Consider the following 22,615-nt stretch of genomic DNA (forward strand, 5'->3'; position numbering starts at 1 on the left):
GCCGGGGGACAAGGTTGCCACCCCCGCCTCGTTTCAAAATCCTAACCTTCATCTCCGCACGGGGATGGATTTTAACCTCCACCCCCGTTTCATGACCTCCATCCCAGGTCTAAATGGGGGCGAGGTGGGGCCCATTTTCTCTTAGCTTATAGTCATCCCTTAAAGGACGGGGGATGGGATGGGGCGGGGGAAAGCATCCCGCCTCCATCCTCTCACGGGGATAGATTTTAACCTTCATCCTAGACTCCATCCCTCTTTCATGCCCTTCATCCCCGATCCAAACGGGACAAGGCGGGGCGGAGCCCTGTTGTCCCCCTGTCCACTGCCATCCCTATACAAGATCTTCAAAAGTTTGTTGTGTTTATAAATAGGACAAAAGATAGGTATATTTTCGTAAATTGAAAAAAAAAAGTGTGGGGGTGGGGGTGGTTTTGCTAGTATCGGCGTGAATAGGGTTTGAATCGGACCTGAACTTGGTTGGAGCCCAGTGGTGGTGCCGGTGTGGATCGCCGTTGGGAACCCTGGTGATTTAGGGTTTCGGTAAGAGGAAGAAGAGTTTTTCTTTAAAAAAAAGATTGTTTTTTATTTTAATGGTAAAAGTTGTTACATTTTATTCTAGTCCATATTATTAATAAACATTCTATGTAAGACCCTCTGTAAATTAATGTTCAGTAGTTCTATTTCTAGAATTTTTCAGAAATAAACATACCTGCTAGAAATTCTGTAATAGGGTCTCCTTTTAACAGATTTTCAGGAACAAGAATTCTGTTTTTTTTAAATTACAAAAAATTGGCTGAACTTTTCTGATAACCTCAAAAGGGTTCAAAATATTTTGGTACAGGCTTTTGATTATTATTTATCACATAAACCATTCTTTCACTTTTCTGATATTGCAAAAATGTGGTTATACTTTTTTTATTAATTCGAAATATCTTTGTATTTATAGTTTGAGGTTTTTGTCTATATTATTTGCGCAAAGAGCTTCTGATCTTTCTGATATTATAGAAATGTATAATATTTTTTTATTAACTCAAAAGTTAAAGATTAGTTATTATAATTTTTGTTTTGTTCATAATTGTCTTTTAACTTTTTTGTTTTTACAGAAAAGTGATTCTATTTTACATAGAATCACTTAAGTGCTTTACTATGCCAAAATTGCATGAAATTATGTATTTTATGTGCATATGCACATAGATTCTTGATGCATGCCTAAACTAGGATAGTGGCTCAAAAGTTTTAGTTTATTTATTTAATAAATAAATTTCTAAAAATTACTAGTCGATAAATATTTAATCCTAGTATTTCGCTATGTTTAGGCAAATGACAAATAAAATAATCTTGGTTTAAGTAAAGCCATTATATTTAACTGGAATTATTGATTGTAGATACAGATTTGGTCAGATTTTGGTTCATATATATGATTAATCACACTTGAAATAGTTAGTGAGATCTATTATAATCAAATCCATATTATGTTGTTTATAATGCAACATGTGTCAGTTTGGCATTTTGACAAGTTTAATTAATGATGTGTTGAAAGTTTTCCTTTATATCAAGTTATGAAGATGAGATTGATCTTGACTTGATTCTTATAATGTTATTTTGGAAACATTAGGGTAAGAATAAGTCATATGATACAAGATTTGCAATGGCATTAAAAAGAAAACTTTCATGTGCTTAAGTATCCTAACTCAAAACGAGATGGATGGATTGATGAGATGTACTCTTGATATAACATATGTGTAATTGAGTTGGTCATAACGAACAACTTGGGTAATCATCCATTAAAATTATATCACCATACTAGGATTGGATTGATTGAGTCATTTTGAATCATATCATGCATTTTGGATTGGATTACATATATTGATCCAAAATTAGATATAATTAGATCTATTGGATTGTATTAGTAACTGAATTGCACTAATCATGGTGAATTGTATTAGATCAATTTAAATCATGATGACTTATTTTTTAACATGACAAATTCTTTTTTTTTTAGTACAAGGTTAGATCATAACAAATATTATGAACCATGTTTGGATCTATTTACACCAAGTTGGATCTATGAGATGTATTTTAGACTTAGAAAATCTGATTGAATTTATATGAGTCGTGTAATCTATACTGAATCGATTTAGATTTAATATTTTGGTTCAAACCTTACAAATCGTATGTAAAATCGGTTTGAAAGAGGCGCAGTCATGATTATTGTGATTGGATCAAAATCAAGGCAAGTTTACTTAAACCTGCTCTGATGATTCAATTTGGATGAGCCTTAATGAATTGCTCGAGATTGTATGAACTGGGTCAGATACAATCAAATTGAATTGAATTTAAATAGACCTAGTTGAGGCATTTTGATCCAGTTAAACCTGTTTGGTCAAGTGGACCAAATATAATCTAATATTTAAAGATTAAATCTATTTGGCTTAAACTCATGCAATACATTTGATGATCCAAGTTAAAGATGGATCTAGATAAGCATAATGAATTTATAGAATCTTTTACTTTCCTATATGCTTTGAATAACCTTTGATATAAGTTTTATATTGGATCAAAAGAGTATTATGTTGGGTATGAATCCATATTGACAGTATGAGATCTTGGGTTGCTTTATATTTTTTTGACACTGCATATTTTGTTGGATATGTTTGATATTTCATGCTTAGATCTCATTGATACATGAATTTAGTTTAGTCCAGATTTTTGTGGTGAATCTATTTGTTGGATATGCTTTATTGGCATCTATAAATTATGATTTGGATTAAAGTCGAATCATAGTGACTCATAATTAAGCATATGAATGAACTTGATATATAATCAGTTATGATCTATAGAATTAGTTAACTTTGTATTTGTATCAAGCCTATTTTGAATGTCTTAATGATAATATCTCAAGTTGATGTGAATATGTAAAATACATAATAACATAATAAGATTGCAAAATATCTTGAGGGTTATGCTTTGTGGATGATCTATGATTTGTTACATAATTATGTAATGGGTCTAATAAGTTGGGTGTTGAATATTTTTTATTCATGTATATAATAGATTTAAACTATAGTAAAATTTTATATAACCCATGGTTTTGCTTATGCTATCTAGCCTTGCATAAAGTTCAATTTTAACTTGATGACATCTCAAGTGAATTTTATGACCTATATGAATCCATTGAAATAAGTATGCCAATTATATGGATTTGAGTTATAATCAAATCCTACATGACCCATAATCAAATGTATAACCAAGTTGATATGTTTTATGTTTAGATATGATAATATATTCATTCAACCTAGATGGTAATCATGTGAATTTATATTATAGTCAAATTTTGTATGATATATGGTTATTTTTTAAATAAATTTGATGCCTATTTTATTTGGCTTGATGAGAATATCTCAAGTCTGATTTGGATATGAATTGAATCCAATGAACTTGTTCTTAGATCTATATATGGATCTAAATATTCATGTGTTCATTTAATATGTCAAAAATCTTAAAATGAGTTTACAGCCTTTGACATAATCAATATGATGGGATAGAAAAAGAATCTCACATTAGGTTTGAATCTAATTCATATCAAATTGATTTTGTTTAGAGGACTTGTATTTTATCCTAAGAAATAATACATGTGTTTGACATGTTATGCTTTGCATTGATAAAGTGCTATATATGAAAAAAGTGAGAGCACAATTAAGTTTTGATTTTCATGTGAATCATCATAAACTAAAGCTCCTTAAATGGTTTGTTGTATGAAAAGCTAATTGAATATCATAAGGCTAATGAATATTGTGCAAGATAGATTGAATAGTTCAATTCATGATTATTTAAATCTAGATATACATTTATCCAAAATAATTAAGAAGTGAATGGCCTGATTAGTTTATGTATTTTGTATATATATGCATATTAACTTGATGATTGATTTTAAGTACCTAGAGATGTTTGAAAATGCACACAATGCTAATTTTTTGTTGATGCAAATGAACAATGGGAGTTTGGTTTACCAGTAAAAATGATGTGTATTTGTCATGAATCTATACAAGTGATGATTGTTTTCAACTAATATGCATATAATTGATATCTGTAAGTCGGAGTATATTACACTGACTTAGTATATACTATGTGCAATATTGGCACAGGATGTCTAAAGGTCGTGGAAGAGTCATAGGAGACCATAATTGACCAATTTATACATATGAGCTCATGAAAAATTCATTATATGAGATAAAATAATGTTATTGATTTATGATGTATGAGCAAAAGCATGATGAAACTTTACTATTGTGGTACTTTAGATAAGAGTATATGTTTGTTTTCTCTATTAAAAATGCATAAGTTTAATGTATTATTTGCACTAAGGTTTGTGATAAAATGATGATTGAAAAGTTTCATATATCTATTTGAGATAGGTATGACTTAGATCATGATGATAAAATGCTGGCAAAAAGACTTCATGATGTCATAAAAGAAATTCATGGTATATGTGAGTAAGTCTCAATCCTTAATATGCATGTTAACATGAAAACTCATATATCTTGAAGATAGTTATTCTTAAGATATTATAAAAAATTTATGCATAGTATGACAAGTTTAGGATAAATATAAAATTATACATATCCATGAGAAGTACATTGATGATTAGTGCAACACCTAATATCAAAATTTTATGACATGTGAGTTATGTCCCATAATTCGAAAATTAAATCTTTTGTTTGGTGCATGATATGAAAATGAAAAACATATAGCAAGTGAATTGTTTATCTCCATGTGATATAGAAGGTGATTAAGTAAGATCGAAAGCAAATGACCTTTAAAGCATGTGAGACAGAGAATACTCAATTATCTATGAATACAAGTCTTACAAGGAACATATGAAAAATTCGTAGAACGGGTGACCAACATACATGTAATAAAAGTCGTATGAGGTATGTATAAAAATCTAGAGAATGAGTGATTAGAATACAAAGTGTACCAAAGTAAAACTTAAAAGTGAAAGTAAGCTTGATGGTACAATTATCCCTTATAGCTAAGTGAAAGATGTAAGGATGTGGCCATAAACAACCGTTTGGAGGCCACTCTAACGGTTGCACCATTCCAAACAATTACAATTTTATGTCAAGGGATGCAACCATTGATTTGAAGGGATATTTCTCCTTTGAGCACCCTGGATATAGATATGGCCCCAGAGGCCAGTTTCTATATATAGATAAATAAAAAAATGTGAGAGAAACAATAGAAATCATACAATCAAAAGAAAATGTAATTCAAAGTCAATGCTCTTGGTGATTTATTGTGTACGATTCAGGTTCACCCTCCTTTCGCAATCTAACATCATGTTGGTAAGCAGATTGAACATGTGGTTATTCCTATTGGTGGTGGTGTTGTACCTAAATCTTCTATAGGAGAGAAGGATGCCCAAAACAACCTTGTAGAGCTCTGATAAAAATGTAGTTGCTGCCTTTGTAGCATATGTGAAGAAAAAGCCAATAAGACTTAAGAAATCAATTATCGTCAAGCTTGTTCACATTATTGGAGTTGCTAGTTTGCATCCATGTACTGGTGGATGTGGGAAACCTAAATCGAGAAATCATCAATGAAGATCCATGTGTGAAATTACAGACCTGATCTGACGTTCATCATTGAGTTGATGATTTTGTTTAAGAGATTCAAGTCTTTAAAGTTCAGATTTTAATTTGGTGCATGACACTTTAAATGAAGATGACAATTATGTGTTTTTGGGACTCGAGGCAAATGGGTTGTTTAAACATCCACGTAAATGATGGGTATGTTTGGTGCTCTGTGTTTGACATCCTTAATAATAAGAGATTTATGGCAGCATGGATATATCTCAGTAATCATTATGGTCACTGGCTTCAACAATTTCAGACACTCAACTCTTCCATTCAGAACCATAAAAATCTGTGGATGATCATTGGAGACCTCAATTGCAATTTGAATACTTTGGAGAAAACTGGTCTCTCCCATTGTTTAGTTTAGCTCTCACTCCGAGGATTTTTTATCATCTAATGGTGTTTTTGAGATCGATGACCCCACACTAAAAATTTATGTGGATGAATAATCAGAAAGATAAATATAATGTTCAGTGTAAATTGGACAAGGGTAGCACTCTTAAAATTCTTCATAAAACTATAGCCAGACCATAGCTTGCTTATTTTCCATTCAGAATGTATGGTTCAACATAAGAAGTGGTACCCCTTCAAATTCTATTCTTTATGACTTACAAAACCTGAATGCTTGCGTATTATTTTAGAGCATTGGAATTCTACTCAATCTGTCTGCTCTGTGATTCGTGCACTTAATAAATTAGATTATGTTAGAATGAAGTTGCTACAATAGAAGAGTGCTCAATTTGGGAATTTTGATGTTAGAATTTCCCCTATTCGAGAGGAACTTCATAATTTATAGCAAAAAATTGACTGTTTGAATCCTGATTTTGTTGGCATTGAGGTGAGATCATTCTCAAACAAGAGTTGGAGAAGGTTTTAAATCAGAAGGAGATGTATTGAAGACAAAAATATCGCATACAATGGCTAAAAGAGGGATACAAGAATACAAGGTTCTTTATGGCATCTGTCAAAGGGAGGAGAGAAATTAATAATATCAACAAATTGATAGTTGATGGATCTTTCATTACTAATGAGCAACATATTGAAGATGAATGCTTAAATTACTTTCAAGATCTTCTTAAGGAAGGGGCAGTCAGGATTGATTCTATGTTGTTTCAAGAAGAATTGTGTGTTTCTCGTGAAGAAAATGATTCTTTACTTAAACCTGTTATGGATAAAGAAAATAAAGCTGCAGTTTTTCATTCTAATGGTGTAAAGTCCCCTGGCCCAGATGGTTTTTCGGGTTTCTTTTACCAGAGATGTTGTTAAGATTTTTATCCTTAAAGGGATCATCCCTAAAGTTAATGGTGCATATCAACTTAGAGATTTTCACCCAATAACTTTATGCTATAAAATCATCTCGAAGGTTATGGTGAATCATATATGGGGCATCCTTACTAGAGTTATTTCCAAAAATCAAGGTGCTTTACTCAAAACGATATTCGAGAAAATATTCTCCTTTCTCATGAGGTTGTAGATTCTATTTCTAGATTGAAAATTCCTACTTTTATTTGAAGTCAGATTTATTCAAAGCTTCCGATAGAGTATATTGGAAGTTATTGGAGAATTCTTTGCCTCTGTTGGGCTTTCATGCAACTTGGGTGCAATGCATTATGTTATGTGTTCTCACTATCTCTTTCCAAGCTGTAGTTAATGGAGTGCAAGAGATTTTTTTTTCTAGCTCTTGGAGCATTAGACAAGGGATCCTCTTTCCCCTATCTATTTTTAGTGGTGATGGAACGTTTGTCAAGGCGTATTGCTAGTGGTATTTCTCAGAACCAATTGCAACTGATTTCTTTCCCTTATTATGAGCACCATATTTCTCACCTTTTTTTCGTGGATGATGTGCTGCTTTTTTGCAAGCATGTAGAGAATCAACTTCCTCTCAACATTTAGCAGTTTTGTCTCCCACAGATTTCCCAGGTGCTTGGTTGGCAATTCCAAGATTTTATCAAAATAATAAAGATATCAGATTTTAAGGAGTCCCCTTCAAGTTGTTTAAAGGAATATATATATATATATATATATATATATATATCAAAATATGTTTTTTTTCGCTGTCTTTAGTAGCAGATAGCACCCGCCAATAAAGACTAATTTTGCGAGCATGCCGTGTGTGCAGGGTTCACTTATGCTATCCATCTTCACAAATGGACGGTGTTGTGTGGTTGGCAAGGGTTGGCTGCCAACAACGTTGGCAGCTACTCCTCTCTCTCTCTCTCTCTATATATATATATATATATATTATTGAAAGGATCAAATGAAGAAGATGATCAAACATGGAAACAAGGAATTTTTCAAGAATGGTTAGTGATTTTCTCTTCCTCAGGGAATTGTCCTTGTTTTCTCTTTATTTTTTATTCCTGTTGAGTAACGCGATTTCTCATCCACTTGCTCAATTCAGCCTTGTAACAATTCTTTCCATCTTTAAATATATGTAAGTTAATGTATTTCAATGGAAAAGTTAATTATTAAAATAAAATAGTTTTTTATTGATTAAAAATTAAATTTTTTGTATCCTCATGTCCCATTTTTTGAGAAAAAAATTAACTTAGATATCACTTATTTATTTATATATTGATTAATTTTTGTAGTTATGTTAATTATATTTACTTTTAAATATGTTGTAAAATTAGTTGAAACATAATCAAACAAGAAATAGCTTGGAGGCACAAATATGATTGCTCTCTTTAAAGCAACAATTGTCTCTTTAGGATCGATTTATTAGTGCAATAAGGTTGACTACAATTTTACTTTCAAGATACAACAAAACTATGCATTTTTGCGTTAAACATGACCTAAACTTGCACTATGGAGGTCGCCTACCACAACACAGTTACCTTTGAGTAGCTTTAAATAGGAAATAAGAGGGATGAGAGAAAATGAAAGGGATAAAAACCACAAAGGATATTTCCTTTTATATATAGACTTATGTGAGTAAATGTTTAATGGTCATGAATAAATGTTTAACGATTACAAATAAATGTTCAACTATCACAAATAAATGTATAATGGTCATATGCTAATGGCTAGAGACTAATGGTCCCAAAACAACTAACTCAATTAAGTATCTAACGACCATATAATGGCTAGCTCATTTAAGTGTCTAAGGGTCAATAATCAATTCCTCTAACAATCAATTGGAAACTATAGAATGTCAAGTCAAGCCAAGCATCATGATGAGCTTAGCCTAGTTAGGTGGCTTGATTAAAGTCAAGTCAATAGTTTCAGCTAGGTGAATGCATAAGTTTGAGACATAAATCCAACAAATTATACATCTAAGTTGAAAAGGTGGTAGACCCAAGGGGTTTGGCATAGTAAAATGGGGCCTAGACCATTTGACGGTCAATCTAGGTTCAAATCCCATGGACGTGTTACCCCCTACGTAAGCTAAAACTTGGCAACTCCTTGGGGTCGAGGGGTAAGCCCTTAGAGTTTTACGCTGATATAGACAGTAGTACGACCAACTAAGCCAATGCGATTAGGTCTATGTTTCTCTGAGTACAAAAAAAAAGTTGAAAAGGCAGTGCATAAATATGTAATACCCATAAATTTTCAATAATTATTCTAATAAATAAAGATAATTTTTCTATGTCATTATGGATTCCTATGTATTCAAAAGTGCATTGAGATTAAAATTAATTATGTTTATTAACTCATAGATTAATCTCAAGTAATTTGAATTTTAAGTAAAAGTTAAAATAAAATTCAAATTTAATTCAGGGTTAATTTCATATAAATTAGATTTTAAATGAAATTTGAATTTAGATTTGGAATTAATTACAAGTGGATTCAAATATGGTATGTAGAGTTGGATCCAAATTAGGGTTGAAAACCATTTGGATTTGGATTTAGTATGAAATCCAAGGTTTAAAAATGGTTCAAAAAATTAGATTAAGAATTTAAATTTTTGCTAAATAGATAAAGCTTAATTAAATATTTAATTAAGTAGATCAAATCAAGAGGTTGGGATGCTCCTAGGTAGGTCCACACCCCCTTGGCTAGATCTTTCTAAAACTTTAAAACTCTTTGAAATCTTATAAGAAGAAAAAAATAGAAAGAAGGAAAATAAGAAAAAAAATCAAAGAAAAAAAGAAGGAAAATTATGACTTGAATTTTGAGAAATAGGAAAGATTGGAAAAAAGATTTGAAAACACAAGAAAGCAGGAACAAGAGGGGATGTGGAGCCCTATTGCCCTCTCTCTCTTTCTTGTTTCCAATTTCATCTCTCTCTCTCTCTCTTAATACTTTCTCCACCTCTCTCTTCTCAAATTTTAGTCATTTATTTCCTTCTTCTTCTTCTTCTCCCTCTTGGTAGAGGCTGGTCCAACAGCTATCAGAGTTGCACCTTGAAACTTAGAGGTGTTCAAGAGAATCTAAGATGAGAGACAAAAGATTTCGCCAATTCAGAAACCCGAATGAAGTAGGTACATCAATCGCATAGACATAGATTGATCCAAACACATGAGTTATGCATAGAATCAATTTTCAAATATGAATCAATAGGGATCAGACCTGAAAACACCTTTTTAAAATTGATTTCCCTCTAAAAAACCCGGTTTTGGTGAATTCATGTCACCACAAGATGAATGGAAAAAATAATTTATAAAACTAAACTCTTTTTGGTTTCTAAAATGAAAATCAGTTAGGGGAGGCTTATATTTTAATTATTTATTAAAACTTGTTTGATTCCAACATGTTTAATGTTGATTATTAGATTAAAATGATGCAATATGAGATCTAAAAATTCTGAAAATTTTATATGTGCCTAGATCTATGCTCAATTATGTAAAACCATTTTAAAGAAAGGATTTGGCAAAATCGATATAGGAGTTTTATGTTTTAAGATTAAGATAAATTAATATAAGTATGATTAGTTAGTTTAATTCGTGTTAGTATGGTTAAACATCATGTTAGTACATATGTAAACTATGATTTGAGGTATTGATTAGGTTTCATGTGATTAATGAAAAGATACAAGTTTATTTGAATAACTCCATGAATGAAATGTGATTTAGGGATGATACATGATAATGTGTTATGATTGTTTCTAGCATGAAAAGACTTAAATAATTATTAAAAAGTACTATAGATAGGGTTAGATTACCTGCAATTATAGTTGATCATGTTTTGATATCATCATTGATTTTGATTATGTAAGGTATTGTAAGTTTTTGAAATCACTGTTATGTTGTTCCCATTTTTTACCTGACCAGTTTCAGAAAAAAATTTACATCTTTGAAAATATGAAGTCAATAAATAAATATATAAATATTAAGGTATTTTACATATTTGGAGTTTGATTTTAGAATCTTGTTTTGTCCCGTTTGAGTCAATTTTGAGGGCAAATCGTCCATTACAACGGAGAACATGTTTTTTGCCCTGTTAGGACTGTTTTGACTAGTTGTTTTGAAAAGTTTAGAAACCTAATCAAAACAACTCAAAACAAATTATGAAAAATCTCAGTGAAAGTAAATACACATAAGAAGAGTCTGTAAAAAGAATTTTCTCAAAAGATTTCACAAACAATTCTAAAAAATTCTCCAAGTTAAGACAAATTTATGGAGTTTACAAAAATTATCCTATAGTTTTCCATAATATGGTTTAGTTACAGAATTTTCATAATTTTGCTATACGTGATTTTAAAGAACTGTTTTGCAACTCCATTTAAATTTTGAGGGCTAAAAATTGGTATCTATGATTTTATGTGATTTTTCTAACATTAGGTAAATAGGGATCCGAATTACATAATTAACATATGTTGATGCCTAGTTGTTTTCTATATTACTAAACATGATGAGTGATGCTTAAAACCTGATTTGTGAGGTAATATGCATGTTAACTGAATGTTCTTCATGCTGAATCATGAATGTTAAGAATTCATATATCATATATGATAATGTGTATTATGCATCATGAGGCATAATCATAGAAAAAAATGAATGCATATGTAACTTTGTTGAATGAGCATAGTCATGAATAAATTATGCATGTAGCATTTATATAAACATGTGTGCATGTAGTATGTTGTAGGTATAATGATAATGAATATGTGGTATGAGTATGAACATGACTCATGAGTGAGCCTGAGTTCGGTGTGACCCACGGATACTCGTGGAGCACAAAAAAATAAAAAGATTAGACATGCATGCATATAATAACATAATTGCCTCAAAGAGATCGACCTTAAGGTCACCCATAGATGGGGTTTAAACTGTGAGTAATTTGAATGGGTTAAAGACAACCTTGTCTTATGAAGTCTCCCCAAGTGAAGATTGGGTTAGTGAGTTCGTGTGCCGAGAACACTTGAAATTAATGAGCCTAATGATAAATAACACCTAATGACCCATTCAAACCCAAGATCACCTTGGAGAGGGTGGTGGTACACTCGATCTGTCGACTGTTGTTGCTTTTGAGAGTTAGGTGTTTGTTGGTCCACAGTCATCCGTCGTAGGGGGCCAGACTATCGTGTGGCTTAGGTGGTATGTCCTGAATCTCTAAAGAGTAGAAATCGATTCTATATGAACCACTAAAAGTTTTTCCAGTCACAAACCACTCCAGTGAAAAACTTTGAAGGAAGGCAAATTCTTCTAATCAATTAGACTAATAAATTATATAGCATAACATACACCTTATTGGATTGGATGAATCGGAGTTAGGAACCCTGAGTGTGTACCCTTCAAGACTAGAAAAGAGAAACAAAATATTAAGTATTGAATCACTAGCATTACTGCAGTTTGTGCATGATTGAAAGGTTTAAGATGAATTGTTTTGTTTGCTTTGAATTTATGCATTGTGGAATAATTGTCCTGAAATTTAACTGCAAACATAATTGATTTGTGAAAGTATAAATTGTGCTTATCCTGATATACTGTGTTGCATGATTTAATTGTTTATCTGAAAATGTACCAATGTGTATCTCTTCTATTTGAATTATATTCATGTTTATGTATTTTGGTGTATCATAGTGGGGTTGTAGATTAATGCTCCCTACTTTAACATTTTTTAGATAATGCATGAGTTGGTGTGATGGCGAGTTGCTGGGCGGCGTCAGACAGATCATCATCGTTCTACTTTCTCGAAGTATCTAACTTTTTTAGGATATTTTTAATTAAGTTAGATTTTGTTAAAACATATAAACTCTAAATTTAATTGAGTATTGATTTGCATTAACTTCTTTATTAAGTTCTCTAAACCCAATGGTGTGTATAGTTATGTTATTTTAACCCACCTAAAGTTGCATCGGTTTTCAATTATATTGTTTGACTGTGTTTAAAAAAAAATCTTCAAAATTCTTGATAAAATTTTGGGGTATTAAATCAGAGAAAGATCGGCTCATTTTGTTAACTCATATTAATAGTATTTAATCTTAAATAAGATACAAGTAAAAGTGATGAAAATGAATGTATATGATATAATATGTTTTTTCTCTAATTTAATTATTACATTAAGTAATTTACATAAATAGAATTATCAACTGGTGTTTGCCAGTTTTTGCATAATAAGACACATGAATGTCATGGTATGCCACTTGATGTATGCTAATGCGCAGAAAAAATGAGCTGATTGGGGACATTTTTCACTTGTAGTGTTATGACTATTTTGGATTTGTGGCATTTGTCACAAGGGACATATTAATCGTTCAGGCAATTTACGCAAAAGACACAATTATCCATTGTAGTTTGACACCAAAATTCAATTAAAATTAAATCTGGAGTATTATAATGAAAAATATCAAAAAAATATATAATTTACTGGATCTGATTCTTTGTATCCAAATCCAAACCAAGTGTGGCATTGAACAAGTGCAGTCAAATTTAGACTCAAACCCATTGTTAATACCTTGAGCTCTGATCCAGATCCCTTCCAGATGTATCCAGCTAAGATCTGTTGTAGCTTTAGAGAGGTGGATATGGCACTTTCAATTTTAGTCAAGTTCAATTAGTCTGAATTAGACCCAGTGCCAATACTTGGAGTTCTGATCAATTGGATCTGGAAAATATCTGATGTAGCATAAAGTGGGTGTGGTGCTTTCAGCATAAGTGAAGCTGATCAGTCAGGTATGAACTTAGACCCCGTACCAATAGCTTGCGATCTGATCCAGATCCAATTAACTGGATCTGGCTATGATCAACCAAGTGGATATGACACTTTCAGCTTAAGTCAGGTTCAGTATTCAGGTCCCAACATGGACCCAGTACCAATACCCGGAGGTCTAATCCAGACCCAATCAACTGGATCTGGCTATGATCAACCAAGTGGATCTAACGCCTTGAGAAAGTGCCAGACGTCTTTTTGGCTGAGCAGGAGCTACATGGTAAAGAACGTAAAAGGTCAGCAACATCTAAGCTTCAACCAATAAAAATATCACACGTACATGGCGAAGAACTTTTTTTTCTTTATATTTACTTGGACAAACCACCCCCAAGATCATAGACCTAACCGCGCTGGCTTTGCCTGTCGTACTTATAGACGCCGTCCTGACAGCATAAAAACTCGGTTGGCTTACCCCTTTCCCCCAAAGAATCGCCATGCTTCAGCTTGTGCAATGACACCCATGGAATTCGAACCTACCGCTTGACTAGCAACCTAGGTCTCATCCCACTACGCCAAACCCCTTTGGGACTCATGGTGAAGAACCTAAAGTTCAACACCACCAACGTCACAATAAAAAAAAAGAAACATCTTTGGTGGCATCTCAACTAGGGGTGTCAACGGGCCAGGTTTACCTGGACTTAACCCATACCAAACCTTATAGCATCCAGGTATGGTGATAAATAAGAAGACCCGATTAATACCGGGGTCCAGCCCTGAAGGTCCAATTAATACATGGATCCGGATATGGTTTGTGAAATTTTATACCATATCCGAGCCTGACCCGAGTTCCCATTAAGACCCGCAAATTTTCAATGTAAAAATGATAAAAAAAAATATTATTTTACGAGTATGGCCCAAATCTGGTTCATGTGGTGATAAAAAAATATTGTGAAATATTGTTTGGCAGTCGATGGAGTCTCAATGGGTCCCCCTTATTAAATAAGAAAAACAAAAATATTGGAATTAACATGCAACTTTTTGAAACGGGTATTAGTAATTTCAATAAAATGGTAAGATCAAAACGGTTGCACGCAATGGATATTTGGAGTTATGCATTGAATGAGATGTATGTGTGAGGCGATCCTCCCACTTGGCCTATGTGTGCCATGGTTCACATGCAGGCTCCCACTTGGCCTCGGCCGTCAAGGTCGAATGCATGCACCATGATTATTTATGGAGATCCCACTATTTGCAATTTTACCAAATTGTCATGACAATGCACACCCACTTTAGTGGCTCTTAATCATAACTGCATATACGTTTCCAACATCTATGTCATGAGGTTATCTACACATTCATGAATCATGATATGTCTCCTAAGTCCCATTAGTCTAATATGTTTGGTAAATGTGTCTTTGTCAAGTCAACTCACAATTCTGTACCATATCTTGGATATAATGATATTTTATTTTTGTGTATTTACTCTTGAAACTACTTGCTCCACTGTTAATTAATTAAAGCAACTCCAGTCTTATATATTGTCACAATAAACGTGACTTCCAACTTCAAGTCATTTATGAAAAGGCTAATCCAAATATGACATTCAGTGCTATTAACTACAGGCATCTCTATATGAATCAACTCTTAATGCACACTCATCATAAGAGGAAGATACATGCATCTTATTATTAATGAGATCAACCATAAAGAGTTCATGCTCATGTACAAAAGTACCAGTAAACACATATCATAACCCTTTTTTACCAAAACAAGCACAAACAAAAACATCGCACCTCATAGAGGGCACAAAGAACGCATTGGCATCATCAGTGGGAGTTTGTAAGTTCCAAGAGCTAATACATCGCAATAGGTATTATTACCCACATAAATTTTGTAGTCCCTAGGGTTAAAGTCTTTCATATCAACTTTTCCATCCTTGGATTTGGAGATGTGTTCTTATTCCAATGCTAACTTCAAGGGTAGGTCCAACAAGCTAATTGGGACTGGGCTCAACCTAAGTTAGTTCACACTATTTTCCAAGAGGATAAAAGACTATTCAATACAGTGGAAACATACAAACATCTTGTTAACATGTTGAACCATGTTAATTATCTCTTTTGGGTTTCTGATGTAGTATCATATTTCCCTTTTATAGCATTCATTATTTCTTTTGCAGTTCTTATAGTCTTAAAAGACCCTAATCAAGTCATCTTGCATAAACATAAAGCCTTAACATTATGTTTCTTGCTGATAAGTCATCTTTAAGAAACTTCTTGTATGTCTTTTTATCTTCTTCAGGCACCTTATCATTTGTGGATAAAGGATTGTTTCCAAGAACATATGGTATATTTTCATCTATTAAAATGTAACCAATTCCATGCCTCCACATGTAAAAATTTGTCCCATCGAGTTCTGTGGCTTTGGCTAGTTCAGTTGCCATAGCCTTAGCTCCCACCATATTGAAATTAAATCACTGTGTGATATAAGATTTATAATTAGTGTTGTTATCTAAAAGTGATAGTCGACTACATAAATCAAGGAAATAACATCACGTTCAAGTATAATAATGAAAGTTTCAAAGATTCTAACCACTTTCAAACAATTTCAAATGGTTCTAAATTCTTTTCATGCAAATATATAAATTTTAACAGCATTTCTACAAATCCAGAAATTATGGTAGGTTATATTCAGTTGCAGAAATTTAGAATCATTGTCTGTAATATCAGAATGTTTGAACTACTATGTGAATTCAAACCAGCAAAGCACTGATATCTAAAAAATAAAACACAACATAGAATGCCAAAAAGGAAACTAAATACCACCTTTTTTTAGGAAGCTTTTGTCATTAATATGAAATGACAAAAGATTCAAGCTAATGATACGTAAAAGCAAAATAATCAAACTACTACAATGTAAATGGAGATAATCTGAGGTGTTGTAGAGGGATTGTCAAAAAATGTATATGCATTCAGACCATGAACAAAGGGTGGTAAACATGAGAGAAACGTAGGGTAAAAAATAAAAGTGCAAAACTTGAAATATCACAAAGTACAGCAGCTGAAAAACAAAAACTTCAACAATATATTAAGTCACGAACTCCCTTTTCTCTCTAACACACTCTCTCTACATCTCTCTACACTTCTCTATATTTTTAACATGAAGAGGTACCACATTTATAGAGGGCAAAAGCCCTTTACACGAAAATAGAAACCTAGGCTAAAAAGTATAGGAAAGCTAACACACGTACACAACCACTTCTCCCTACTAACAAAAAGCAATTCCTATTAACTAGGAAAACTAACATATCGTGGGCTTTGAGTGCCCTTCAAGAAAATCGTGGGCATTGGATGCCCTACCCACTTCTTCTTCCTTGAGCACAAAAAACGGACGTGGGCTTTGGATCCTCTTGCCCACGACCTTGAGCATTACCAGCATTTCCCCCCTTAATGTGAAAGGCCTTGCACGCCTATGGATTATCTGAACATCAAAATTTTTTTAGATGACAAGGCTTTTGTGAAGCCATCAGCAACTTGATCATTTGTAGAGCAATGCTTCAGCACTTCACCTTTTTCCACTGCATCCCTTATAAAATGATATCTAAGCTCAATGTGCTTTGTCCTACCATGAAAAGTAGGATTTTTAGCAATAGAAATTATAGACTGATTATCACAATAGAGCTTAGTTGGGAGATTTTGCTCTACATGAAGATCCTTCATAACACGCCTCATCCAGATTGCTTGACAGGTAGCAGATGTAGCCACAATATATTCCGCTTCTGAAGATGATAGCGCTATTGAATTTTGTTTCTTTGAACACCACGACACAATGCCTGAACCAAAACTGAAAGCAAACCCGCTTGTGCTTTTTCGATCATCCATTGAACCTGCCCAATCACTGTCAGTAAATCCAATCAAATTAAAGTCAGTAACATGATTATAAAAAATTCCATAATTGATTGTTGCCCGTATATAGCGGAGAATTCTTTTTGCTGCGTCTAGATGTTGCACAGATGGATTGTGCATAAACCTTGAGATCATACTGACTGAGAATACAATGTCTGGCCGAGTGTGAGTTAAATACATTAATCCACCGACCAAGCTTTTAAAACATCTTTCATTTGCTCTTGCCATTCCATCTTCCAAACTCAATTTTTCATTCGCATTCATCGAAGTTTCACAAACTTTGCAATTCAACATCTTTGATTTTTTGAGCAGTTCCAAAGCATACTTTTCTTGAGACACGAAAATCCCTTCTTCAGATTGCACAACATGAAGACCAAGAAAAAAAATAGCATCCCCAAATCTGACATTTCAAATTCCTTCATCATACTATGTTTAAATTCTGCAATAAGCTTAAATGAAGAACCAGTGTAGATAATATCATCTACATAGACACTAACAATGATCAATTCCTTCCCATTTACTTTGACATAGAGTGTAGGTTCACTATCACTTCTTTGAAAACCATTTTGGTGGAAGAATTTATCAAGGCAACTATACCATGCACGCGGGGCTTGTTTTTACCCGTATAATGCCTTTTTTAACTTATAAAGTTTTTCTTCCTTTCCTTTAACAACAAATCCAGGTGGTTGATCAACATACACGACTTCATTTAGAAAACCATTTAAAAATGCAGCCTTAACGTCAAATTGATAAACTTTCTATTTGAATTGAGCTACAATCACAAGAATCATTCTCACAGTTTCAAATCTTGCAACAGGTGAAAACATTTCAGTAAAATCAATTCCATATTTTTGCACGAACCCTTTAGCAACTAACCTTGCCTTATATTTTTTAACATTTCCACCAGCATTATACTTGACTTTATAAACCCACTTTACTCCAATTGATTCCTTTCCAGGTGGCAAGTTGGAAAGCTCCCATGTGTCATTCTTCTTAATGACCTCCATTTCTTCTTTCATTGCATCTAACCATTTTTTATCTGCGCATGCTTCATCATATGATGATGGTTCTAGAACAATAAAAACAAAATCACATTTATAAATATCCTCTAGAGACTGTACCTTTTTCGAAGGAGTGTCCACATCAAGTGTAGACTCAATATTTTCTGTGAATTCATCTCCCATACTTGACGTTTCTGGAGATAATGCTTCAGTAGTATGATTTGATTGCGATACCACTTCATCAATTTGCAACTTCACGCTTTCATTGTTGGTCCATTCCCAACATGCTTTTTCATCAAAAATAGCATCCCTTCTTATAATCAATTTTTTAGAAGAAGGATTATAGAGACGATATCCCTTAGTTTCATTACTATAACCAACAAAGATGCACTTTTCACTCTTCTTATCTAACTTGGTTCTTTCAGAAGAGTCAATCAAAGCATATGCTATACTGCCAAATACCTTCAACATACTTACATTTGGCTTTCGATTCCACCAGGCCTCATAAGGTGTTTTGTTTCGAACTGCCTTTGTTGGAGAAATATTCAAGATATGAACTGCAGTGTTAATGGCTTCTGCCCAAAACTCATTTGGCACCTTCTTTTCACTTAGCATGCTGCGTGCCATTTCTACCACTGTACGATTTTTTCTTTCTGCCACTCTGTTCTGTTGTGGTGTCTTTCTTACTGTCAGTTGCCTACGAATACCATGATCTTTGCAAAACAAACCAAACTCATCAGATAAAAATTCTCCTCCTCTATCTGTGCGTAATATTTTTATAGTTTTTCTCCTCTCATTTTCAACAAGGAACTTAAATTCCTTAAATCTATCAAATGCATGAGATTTATGAGTAAGAAAGTACACCCAACTCATTCTAGTAAAATTGTCAGTTAAAAGCAAAAAATATTTGCTATTGTTTAATGAAGGAGTTCTCATGGGCCCACATATATCAGCATGAACTAATTCAAGAGGTTCCTTAGCTCTCCATGCTTTTCCAACTGGGAATGATAATTGGTGTTGTTTACCAAAAACACACCCTTCACATATCTCATTTGTACAATTAATAGCTGGCAAACCAACCACCATATTTTTTTGATGCAAGAGTTTCAAACCATTAAAATAAAGATGCTCACACCTCAAATGCCACAGTTTATATTGATCAACACCATTTGCCATAAAGGCACAATCATCTATCTTGATCATTTCAAGTGGAAACATTTTATTTTGAACTATATCTATTTTTACAAGAACTGTACCATTCTTGTTTTTAATCTCACAGACGTCATTTTCAAATAAAAGAGTGTAACCCTTTTTAACCAATTGCCCTACACTCAATAAGTTCTGAGCCAAACCAGGAACATAATACATATCTTGAATGTATCGTTCATTACCTGATTTTGTCTTGATTGCAACTGTTCCTTTGCCATTGACGTCTACTTTATTGTTGTCCCCAAGCCACACATTCAACTTCACAGTCTCATCAATATTCTTAAAAAGACTTCTATCACCGGTCATATGATTACTGCAACCACTGTCTACAAACCACATTTCACTTTTGCAATTGTTAGTATTCATGCTTGCAAGAAACAAATTTTCATTTTCATCTGCAAAATTTGCTTGTTGCTTTGCCTTTTCAAAACATCGGGCTTCAATATGATCAAATTTCTTACAAAAATGACATTGTTTCTCTCTAAAGAATAGATTTTGATTACCTTTTTCTGTTCCATCATTCCTTTGAGGAGTATCATAAAACCTTCCTCGGCCTCTTCCACGTCCACGAAAGGATCCTCTAAAACCTCCTCGTCCTCGTCCTCGACCTCTACCTTCACCCTTTTGATCAAACTGAGTATTCTTTTCTTTTGGAATTTCAACTTTCGATTGAAAGGCCTGTTCCAATATCTTTTCTGAGGACCTGTTTATGCGATGCTTATGGGATAAAAGAGACCCCATTAATTCATCAATAGAATACACAGATAAATCCTTGGACTCTTCAATTGCAATAACAACATGATCAAATTTAGAAGGTAAACACCTTAAAACTTTTTCTACTATTTTTTGATCATCTAAAATTTCACCAAAGGTCTTCATTTGATTTACAATAGTAGAGAGTCTAGAAAAGAAAGTTTGAATTGACTCACTGGTTTTCATAGAAAATGTTTCAAACTCTCTTCTTAAGGTTTGAAGTTTAACCGTTGTGATCTTCTTATCACCATGAAATTTTTGCTTCAGAAGTTGCCAGGCTTCTTTTGACTTGGTAGCACCAGCAATAGTTGAAAAAATGGTTTCAGACATAGCCTGTTGTAGTACTAACAATGCCTTTGCATCTCTCTTTCGAGCTTCTTTGACATCAATTTTTTCTGCTGCCTTTGATCCTTCAACATCTGCATAGCCATTTTCAACCAACTCCTAGAGGTCTTGTCAGATAAAGAAAGTCTTCATCTTAATATTCCAGAATTCATAATTTTCACCATTAAAAATTGGCACTAACGATTGTGACAAATTGAAAGAGTTAGAATTATTTGTCATACCAAACTTACTCAATAATTATCCTTCAAAAAAAATTTGAATCTATAGGAACTCCTTGCTTCGGCAATGCTCCTATTGTGTTTTTCTCGAACGCCCAGCTCTGATTCGAACCTGTGCTCTGATACCAAGAATTGAGAGAAACGTAGGGTAAAAAACAAAAGTGCAAAACTTGAAATATTACAAAGTACAGCAGCTGAAAAACAAAAACTTTAACAATATATTAAGTCACGAACTCCCTTTTCTCTCTAACACACTCTCTCTACATCTCTCTACACTTCTCTACATTTTTAACATGAAGAGGTACCACGTTTATAGAGGGCAAAAGCCCTTTACACGAAAATAGAAGCCTAGGCTAAAAAGTAGGAAAGCTAACACACTTACACAGCCACTTCTCCCTACTAACAAAAAGCAATTCCTATTAACTAGGAAAACTAACATATCGTGGGCTTTGAGTGCCCTTCAAGAAAATCGTGGGCATTGGATGCCCTACCCACTTCTTCTTCCTTGAGCACAAAAAACGGACTTGGGCTTTGGATCCTCTTGCCCACGACCTTGAGCATTACCAACAAAACAAGCTACGACACGAATGGAAAAATGGTGAGTTATCTTCTCACAGATAACATAAATACACTGGATTGTGGTGGTGGTGCAGAACAATTGAGGCGTCTCAAGCCGCCCAGCTTGTGGTGATGAAATGGGTGGATATCAAGGTGATGAAATACTCAGGGAAGGAACTTGAGAAATGAGAAAAAAAATGATGTAAAATCTAAAGGCCCAGAAAGGCTAGAAAATACAGATTTGGGGAACACACAAATAGAGAGAACGAGCAATAAAATCTGACCGGATAACAATGTGGGTATCTAATCAAGATTTTGGTCTGAATGTGATCGCAATATTGCAAACAAACTTTGATGAATTTCTCAAACCAAACAGAACTTGATTGAGCAACAAAAAACAAACTCAGCTTGTTATACATTGCACTATGACTGAAGTGGTGAAAAAGTCTACTGTGCACCAGAAGGTTGCTCCGTTCAGTATGCTACCAGATTTCCACGAGCAGTACAGAGGTCCAGGATCATACGCCTATGGACAGCAAACGTTTTGCTGTAGAGGCTTGTATGGTTATAGATCTGTGGTGCAGCATGATGATCCTACCCTCTGATATCAATAGCTTGATAATGGTTGCTTCCTCCTTGAATAAAAAGTCCTTTTGAACCAACAGGGACTCCTTTGTCGGGCAGTAGTAGTTAGTGCTCTTTACCTTGTGTTGGGACGTTGCAAGTTCGAATCCCAAGTGGTATAGTTGTATATATAACTGGTAGGGGTCTGCCTAACCCCAGCTTTCTCTTTAAAAAAAAAGAGTCCTTTTGAGTTTTGAGCATCACCAGTGTAGATCCATGAATAGGGATGACAACCGATCCGACAAAACTGATATCTAACCTGATTCTAAATATGATTAGTCGGGCTTGGTTAAGAAAACTGAATCTGATTAGCAATCAGATTCGGATTGGGTTTA

Source organism: Nuphar pumila, chromosome 4 (genome assembly GCF_984573655.1).
Source record: "Nuphar pumila chromosome 4, dmNupPumi1.hap1.1, whole genome shotgun sequence".
NCBI lineage: Eukaryota > Viridiplantae > Streptophyta > Magnoliopsida > Nymphaeales > Nymphaeaceae > Nuphar > Nuphar pumila.